Source organism: Loxodonta africana, chromosome 12 (assembly GCF_030014295.1).
Source record: "Loxodonta africana isolate mLoxAfr1 chromosome 12, mLoxAfr1.hap2, whole genome shotgun sequence".
NCBI lineage: Eukaryota > Metazoa > Chordata > Mammalia > Proboscidea > Elephantidae > Loxodonta > Loxodonta africana.
The window spans coordinates 69,366,951-69,376,263 of record NC_087353.1 but is presented as its reverse complement, the minus strand read 5'-3'; the positions used below and the strand labels follow the sequence as shown (position 1 = coordinate 69,376,263).

At 44.6% G+C, this 9,313-nt stretch overlaps 1 pseudogene; it reads right to left on the bottom strand.

The window, feature by feature from the left end:
* Window positions 1-4,461: 4,461 nt before the first annotated feature.
* On the bottom strand, window positions 4,462-8,040 carry LOC100659031 (SERPINE1 mRNA-binding protein 1-like; annotated as a pseudogene).
* Between the last annotated feature and the right edge of the window lie 1,273 nt (window positions 8,041-9,313).

Below are 9,313 nucleotides of genomic sequence, written 5' to 3'. Positions count from 1 at the left end.
CTACATCCACCCTCCGGAAGTGAGGAGGAGGACCTGAGACACCTGGTGAGCCCCATGGAGACCCCTACATGGTGTTAGCCTGTCTGGGGTCTGTGCAGGTGACAAGGAAGGGAGTGGGGAATGGAAGGAAATGATAGCAGGACTGAGTCAGGTTGGATATGGTTCTTTCTCATCCAGGTGGAGTTTATCTCAGAGTTGCCCAAAACCATTCCTGGCAAGATCAAACAGAGTGAACGTGGGAAAAATGAGTTTGGGTGGATATAATCGACAGTCAACTCAGGCCCACTGAGTGAACTTGGGCACACTCCCAGCAGCCTCAGTTTCCCCAATATGGTGGGGGGGAGTTGTGTTAAGAGAGTTGATTTCAAAGGGGATCAGGAGTGCCTAGATTCCTACATTTTTCTTCTTTGAAGTTAAATTCAGTCACTACCCCTCCTTCCCTGCTCTGTCCCTTTGGGATTGGCCAGGTGAGTGCTGGGACTGGGGTTGAGCGGTAATAAAACGCCACCATCAACGTCTACAGCGCCTCTGTTTTGCGAGCTTGTTCCGTGCCTGGGCCTGTGCTAAGTCTTCTCACAACTTCTTCTGCCATCCTCCCCAGCCCCCAATCTGAGATAACCCCGGCCAGATGGGTTCTCCCTCCTTGATTCAGCACCATCAGGTGGCCCAGTGTACCCATTCCCATGGTCAGGGACACTGAGGTTGGGAGGGAAATTCTAGGTGGCCCTAGGCTTTAGCCCTTTGGGCTCCTCTTAACTCTACAGGAGGGTGAACCCACGAGTGGCCCGGGAGGGGCTTCTGGGGGCTCGGCCCTCCCTTGGTGGCTGCACTTGCTGGATAGACAGTCCAGCACCTGCCACCATCCAGTGGGTCTGTCACTTTGTGCCTGACAGTAACGCTGCTGTTGATGCTACCACCACAGCTCCTGGCCACCATGGTGAGTGAGGGACCAGAGCTCTCTGGGGACCCAAGTCATTCCCAGGTGTGCTGCCCACTCACCCCTAACCAGGGCCCCAGAAGCCTTCCCCCTTGAATTTCCCTACAGAATTCCCCAACTCAACCTATGCCCAGGAATCCAGGACTCCCCCAAAACTCCCAACAAACTCCAGCTACTTGCCCCACTCCAGGAACACGGAGCCCTCAGAATCTAGCCCTCCCAAGGGACAACCACTCAATCACCCCTCCCAGGGACCCAGGACTCCCCCAGAAACTCCCCTGGAACCCAGGACCCTCTCCAGCCCTCCCACTCACTCTAGCCCTCTGCAGTTGCCCCCTGGCTGGGGGCCACGTGAACTGACCCTTCACTGCCTCCATCCTTGGGGCTGAGGTGGGACCACCAGGAGGACAGCAGAGGCTGAGAGGGGCAGGGGCAGAAGGGTCCAGCCCCACCTGAGGGAGGACGATGGACATACTGTCTCCTCTCACCCACCCCTGGGGTGGCTCTCGAGGAAGTGCCCTCTGTGTCTGTGTGTTCCTGGGGTACACACACACAAACACACTCAGTGAGAAGTGTACACACACAGGAAGCATGGAGACGTGCAGATAAGGACCACCCAGACACACCTGGGCAAAGGGTGCGGGCTCATGGAGAGGCTCACACAGACACATACTCAGGGCCACCCTAGATGTCCACCCAGGACAAACTGTCACATGATGGGCACGCGCACACACAGATCCACACTCAGGAACACCCAAAGGTGCAAATTCACACAGAAAAGGATCCAGAATACAGATACTCCAACAAGGACACACATTCCCACACATACCACAGGCATAGAGGCACATGGATTACATGGATTTCCACAACTGACACACACCCTTTCACTGACAGATGCACAAACACACAAACACATATACAGAGAAGGGCACAAAGATACACAGAACAGCCACACAGGGGAAAACAAAACACAATCAATACACTCATAGACTCAGAAACTCAGACAGACACAGCCACACAGATTACACAACTGCACACAGACACACACACGCACAGTCCTTTGGTGCCACAGGACAGACAGACAGACCCGGCACTCCCAACAGAGGCCACTGCAGGCAAATACGGCTAAAGCTCAGACATGCCCTGCTCCACTGAAGCTGTCACAACAGGGAGTCCTTTCCTGGGTCCAAATTCATGCTCTGCCCAAGGCGCTGAGAGTGGCCAGGGCAGGGTGGCTTTGAGAAGAGCCTCTGGGCCCGAGGTTGGCGCTCGAACCCTGTTAGGGGCCCTTAGAGTAGGGGTGGGGTGGGGGGTCCTATGAAGCCTGGTGGATGAATGGGTCAAGGGAGGCCACAGGAACTGTTGTTCATTTTCATAGGTGTTGTGATGATTAATTTTGTGTGTCAATCTTACCTGTGTGTGTAAATGTAAGGAAAGGCAAGGGACTGTCCTAGAGGATCAACAGAGGAAATGCCCAGTTAATAATGAAAGCATATCCCAGACAGGAGTAACATTACAAATAATGGGACCTTCAGAACACTACATTGCGCTCATGCCTACCCTCTACACAGATCAAGAGGCGACTGTTCCAACAGAATAAACTGCAAAAGGTGTGCGGCAGGGTGGTATCCTTTTACCTTACTTATACAATCTGCACACTGAACAAATAATCTTAGAAGCTGGACTATATGCAGAAGACAGCATCAGGATGGGAGGAATACTCATTAACAAACTCAACTGACACAACCTTGCTTGCAGAAAATGAAGACGACTTGAAGCACTTGCTGATGAAGTTAAACACAGAGCCTTCCGTATAGATTACACCTGAATGTGAAGAAGAGAAAAATACTCACACCTGAACTAATAAACAATGTCATGATAAATGGCAAAGAAACTGAAGTTGTCAAGGATTTCACCTTACTTGGATCAACAATCAATATCCATGCAAGGAAAAGTCAAGAAATCAAAAAATGTATTGCATTGGGCAAATCTGCTGCACACGACCTCTTCAAAGTTTTGAAAACTGAAAAGTTACTTTGATGACTAAGATGCCCCTGGCCTAAGCCATGGTCTTTTCAATCACCTCATATACATGGGGAACTTGGACAATGAAAAAGGAAGGCAGAAGAAGAACTGATGCATTTAAATTGTGGTGTTGGCAAAAAATATTGAATATACTGTGGAGTGCCAGAAGAACAAACAAGTCAGTCTTAGAAGAAATACAAGCAGGAGGCTCCTTAGAAATGAAGATGTCAGGATCTACTTTGTTTTGCTTATTTTGGACGTGTCATCAGGAAAGACTAATCACTAGAGAAGGACATCGTGTTTGGTAACACAAAGAGGCAACAAAAACAAGGGAAACCCCCAATGAGATGGACTGACACAACAGCCACAACAATGGACTTCATTATGTCGTATAAAGTTGCCGTGAGTCGGAATGGACTCCATGGCAAATAACAACAAAAAACACAAACAACAACCTTTTAAAATACAGCACAGAGTAGAACTGCCCCACAGGGTTTCCAAGGAGTGCCTGGTGGATTTGAACTGCTGACACTTTGGTTAGCAGCTGCAGCTCTTAACTACTACGCCACCAGGCTTTCCTTAAAATATACAACAAATGATACATCACCTTCTTTTTAATTAAATGAGCAGATAGGATATTCTCATGTTTATTCTAAAAACTGCATTATAAACATATAAGGATATCCAATGGATGTCGAGCTCAGATGTATGGTGATCAGGGCAATGCCCATACAAATTCACATATTATCCCAATAAAATACACATAAAATACCAAAGGGAGAAAGTGCCTCTGCTCAAAATGAAAAGCATATTTGTGCAAACAGATTACAACCTTTTATGCAACTCCTGAATGTGGGATGATATTTTAAACTAAGTGGAAAGAGTCAATAAAGCCGTCCAATAAGAAATCCAGAGTGTATATCAAGCTCCAGGCCTATGAGAAGGCCTAGCCCCTTGCTTACGGCAAATGAGAAAAAGTAACTTTGAATGCATGTTCGGTAAATGTAAAACTTTCACAAGACATAAGAGTACATTTCTGAATTTGAAAATAAAGAAAAGTAAAGGAATGGGACATGTATGACTCACTGGATCCAACTATCAATTATTATGAGAATAGATATATTTTAAACAGGACATTATGGACATCCTGATTTCACCTTTGAAGTGAAGATATAAAAAAATTTGGTTTTCAAATCTTGACTTTTTAATAGAAAAAATGTATTTTCAATGAAAACATCCAAATTGCAGTCATTCGATTGGCTCTTAAATATTCTAGCAAATTATATCTTGTAGAAGATTCACCTTATAGAGTTTTAAGCTGTGTAAAATATCAATAGTTGGTACTAAAAACCACATTAATGTTCTTTGTTCATCTACATCTGACTCATGAATTGTGCTTAGTACAATATTATCCCAACTTGGAATGAGCCTTGGTAATTTTTTTTTAAAACATTAATGATCCCAAAGGATCCTATGAAAGATGGTTCAGAAAGCTGAAATTTAAAATTCTTTGAGGTCATCAAAATCGACAAACACAATTATCTCCATTGAAAATGAGACAAACTAAGAATTACAGTTTTAAAATATTATTGATGACTATGCTTCCATGGCAGCCCTGGTGGCACAGTGGCTAAGAACTAGGCTTCTAACCAAAAGGATGGCAGTTCCAACCCACCAGTCACTCCTTGGAAAGCCCAGGGGGCAGTTCTACTCTGGCCTGTAGGGTTGCTGTAGGTTTGACGCAACAGCAACGTTTCTGTTATTGCTGTTTTAATGCTCTCATGAGAATTTCCATTGCCTTCTTGCCTGCATGGTTTTGCTGAGTAGTCCAAGCTTATTCTTTTGGCTCTCCTTTTTTTTTTTTTTTTTTGTAGGTGACTTTTCATTTATCCCTAGCTGCTCTTATAATTCTCTTTATCTTTGGTTTTGGCTAATTTGATTATAATATGTCTTGGTGACTTTCTTTTAACATCTACCTTATGTAGAGTTCGACGAGCATCTGTGATAGGTATCTTTTCATCTTTAACAATATCAGGGAAGTTTTCTGCCAACAAATCTTCAACAACTCTCTCTGTATTTTCTCTTATCCCTCCCTGGTCTGGTACTCCAATCACTCAGAGGTTATTTCTCTTGATAGAATCCCACATGATTCTTAAGTTTTCTTCATGTTTTTAAATTATTTTATCTGATTTTGCTTCAAATATATTAGTGCCAAGTGCTTTATCTTCAAGTTCAGGAATTCTGCCTTCCAGTTGTCCAGTTCTGCTCCTCTGACTTTCTATTGCATTTACTTCTGTAGTTTTATTGTTAAGCTTCCAGATTTCTGATTGCTTTCTGCCTATGGATTTCTCCAGCTTATTAAATTTTTCATTATGTTTCTGAAAAATCTTTTTAATTTCTTCAATTGATTTATCTGTGGGTTCCTTGGCTTGTTCTGCATATTGCCTCATTTCCTTCCTGATGTCTTGAAGGGTTCTGTATATTAATCTCTTGTATTCTGCCTCTGATAATTCCAGGAATGCACTTTCACCTAGAAGATCCCTTGACTCTTTGTTTTGAGAGCTTGTTAAGGCAATCATGGTCTGTTTATTTATGTGACTTGATATTGACTGTTGTCTCTGAGCCATCTATGAGTTATTGTATTAGTTTATTTTATGTTTTTTTACTGTGTTGTAGCTTCTCGCTTTGTGTTTTTTTTTTTTTTTTAAGATTTTTGTTTGTATTTCATGGATAGTGATGCTGTTCCAACCTTATAATGTAAAACTGCCTGCTTTCCAAATTTCAAAAATTAAAATAGTCCCCCTCTCACCATACTAGCCAGTGCCCTTTGGCTTCTTCAGAACAAGGAAGGGTTAAAGAGTTGTTTAAAGAAGTACAATTTTGATTTTGGGACCTTCCGAATATACAAATCATACTGAAGGGCCAGACACTCATTTTACATAGTTTAAATATTATGCATTAGCCAAATCAAACTATTCCACCACTCTGTTGGAGGGGGAAAAAATCCATACCCATGTAACTACTTCACTCGACAGGATTTGTCTATCAATGATAAGCTTAAACAATTTTCACCTATAATGTATCTAATTTGTTTTTTAAAATGGAAAAGTCATATAGCTAAAATCTTGAATCAAGTATAATTTGAACCTAATGAACCATGCATCACTGCAGGAGCAAGGGTTAATAAACCAATGTGCTTTGAATTTGTTCAAGTACTGATATTTTTATATATAAAGATTTAGCAAACATAACAGCTATCATGAGAATTGAAAAAAGATTTTTCCCAAAAAATGAAAATATTAAAACTAAGTTAAAATACATAGTTAGTGTTCCACACAGCATAAAATTTGACAAATCAAGTTTACATGTCTCAGCTGACCATGTGTGAAAACGCAAAGCAGGTATAAAAACCAATATTATGTCCAATATTTAAAATCACTTTGTAATTGAGGGAACATCTAAATCCTTAATTAAAAAACACAAATGAAGTGAAAGCTTTAAACTGGTACACACTGTTCACACCTATATTTCAAGTTTGGAAATGCTTATTTGCAAGCAGCAACACAAAAGTATTCATGAAGAATGCAAAATCTCTAAAAATTATGAAAACATCCCTGATACCAATACATTTCTAAATACAAAACTGACTGCCATATTTGTTACTTCTGTGTAGTAAGAGAAGTTCATTTTCAAAACAGATGAAATTCACTCTTTAGGTGTGAATGGTATGAATGAGTCTTTTTTTTTTTTTTTTTTAATTTCTTAGTTGTTTGGGATCCTTAAGCATGCAAAGCCTCAGAGAGGAGGGTCCACAAAGGAACCAGGGTTGTCTTATGGCACCCAGTTAGGCCAGAGCTGGAATGCCTCTGGGTCGTCTACATCAGGGGCAGAAGCACTTGACTTGTCAGTCCTGCTGCCATGATTGGGATGCCCACCACACCCACGTCCACCTCTTCCTCCCCTGCCACCACGTCCTGGACGGCCAAGGTCTCCAAGGTTGATCTCCAGCTGGGACGATACATCATTTGCTGGCTTCCGGAAATGATGATCCATGACCGAATCTTCAGCATGAGCCTCTTCACTCTTTGATTTGTGAAGAACAAATCCCTTCTTCCACTGCCCATCAGCACCTTCATTTGGTTTTCGGATGTTAAATTCTACTTTTGCCCGGTCCTTATCTTGAATAGCCTTCCACTCATCCAATGTCATCTCTTTTGGACCCTCTTTTTTTTTTACCTCTTTGACTTCGTTCTCCTTATTCTCAGTGTCTGCCACTGGATGTTCTTCACCTTCAGGTGCTTCTTCAGTCACATTCGAATGATCCAAGGTAGTTAATTCATCTTCGATAGTCCCCAGTTGTGAGATTTGCTACCTCCCTGTTTCTCTTCCTGTTTCAGGCCAGATCTATCACTTCCACTATGCCTATCAAATTCACAATTGCCACGAGAATCAAATCCATCTCCTCGGCCCATTCCATGTCCACGGCCTCCTCGACCTCTTCCAGGACCACCACGGCCCCAAATAGGCCAACCAATGATTGGTCTATCAAATGAAAATTCTCCTCCTTCACCCTTTTCTTCAAGTGGTTTTTCAAATCGTCTTTCCTGAGGTGGTCAGCTTTCTGCTCTTCTATCAGTTATTTTCCCTTCACCCTGAAGTTGCTGATCAGGTCCTCTTCCAACACGTCTAATTCCTTCTTTCTTAAGTGCCACGGGTGGCTGCGTCTCCTCTTTCTTGTCAACCACGCCAGCACTGGGAGGCAGTGGGTTCTTGCGGTCTTTCTGGGACTCTTTACTCAACTGTTTGCCTGCCTCATAGGAGTTGGTCTGGGGGGCGCCCTTGGCCAGAGGGCCCCCAACACTGCCTCCACCAGCTTCTTTTTTCTTGTTCTCCACCACCTTCAACACCTCGAAGGGATCTGATTCGTCATCAAATAACTGGTCGAATCGGCTGGCGACCACGCAGCCGAAGCCTTCCTGTAAGTGCCCAGGCATGATGGTGGCTGGGCGGCACGTTCCTCCACGGATTGCAGCGGGCCGCGCTGAGCCAAGAGTGCCTGTTTCAGCACTTCCCACAAGATGGCCTTTGTTTTGTTTTGATATGCCCAAATGGGTTGGTTGACGGAGCTAATTTGATTATTTTCGCCTTTGGAGCTCTGACATCCTTTCCCCAGATGGCTAGAGCTGTTATCAGGTGTATCAGTCTAGGAGTCCATTCACTTTTCTTGTATGAATTCAGCTCAGATGTCCAGGTAGCTGATCATCAAGTGTATGGTACAGGCTCTGTCCTACACTCTTAGAGGGGCAGGGGTGATTGGTGTAGGTAATGGTATCTGGTTGCAGCAGGGGGTCACACTCTCAACAAGGCAGGGGGCTGAGAATCGTCCCCCATGTGTCTCTGAGGAAAGCATGTCCCTGTTCCCTGGAGCATACAGATAGGTGGGTTCTGCAGACAGACCATGGGCACCCAATGTTTTTCGTTGTAAGGACTGGGAGGTACCAGTTATCCTTGGACCCCTGTTGTGGGTGGCTGGGTGACCTGAGTGGAGCCACCAGTCCTTATGCCCATGATGTGGGTTGGTGAGGACCCTGTTTAATAGGCAAAGCAATGTCAAACATCAAACACCCACCTCTCCACTGCACAGCTGAAACGGAGTCTGCCATCAGGGGCCTATTCTCCTAAAATAGGCCCACACAGGTCCATGCAGAGGGGAAAGGTACTCAAAGTCCATGGACCATTTATGCCTGGACAGGAGACACGTCTGTCCTGAGCTCCCCCAGTTAGTGGAGCTGGAAAATTATCTTTTCCCCCAATTTCAACTTTATTCCATCTGCAAGGCCGGGAGGATGGCTCTAGGCACTCAACAGGGCCTATCTCAGGCCCAAAGAAGTCAGCCACTGAAGCTGGTGTGGGAGTAGGCAGGGGTAGGGGCGCAGTGAAATATATACAAGTACTTAGCTTTTGCCAAGAGCGCCATTCTTCTCTGGTTCCGGAGGTGTGACCAGGCTGTGTGGCTGGCTGCTTCTCCCTGAGGAAACTGTGGCCGAACACTAGTGCCAGCATGCCACCACCGCTCCCAGGAATGGTGCCTGAGGGCTCTCCACGATGCAGGTCTGGTAAGTCCTCTCTGCTTCTGAACCGTCTCTTCCTCCCCCTGCCTCTCAGTTTGTTTTCTAAGCTTTCCTTTGATGCTCCGGGCACCTAGCTTGTCATAAATGTACTCATTTCACTTGTTTTTTGGGGGTCTTTGTTGTAAAGAGGGCCCACCAGAAGCGTCTGTCTATTCTGCCATCTTGGCTCTGCCTCCTGATGCTGATAGAGAGCTGGTGGAGTGGAAGGTGCCAGGTGATG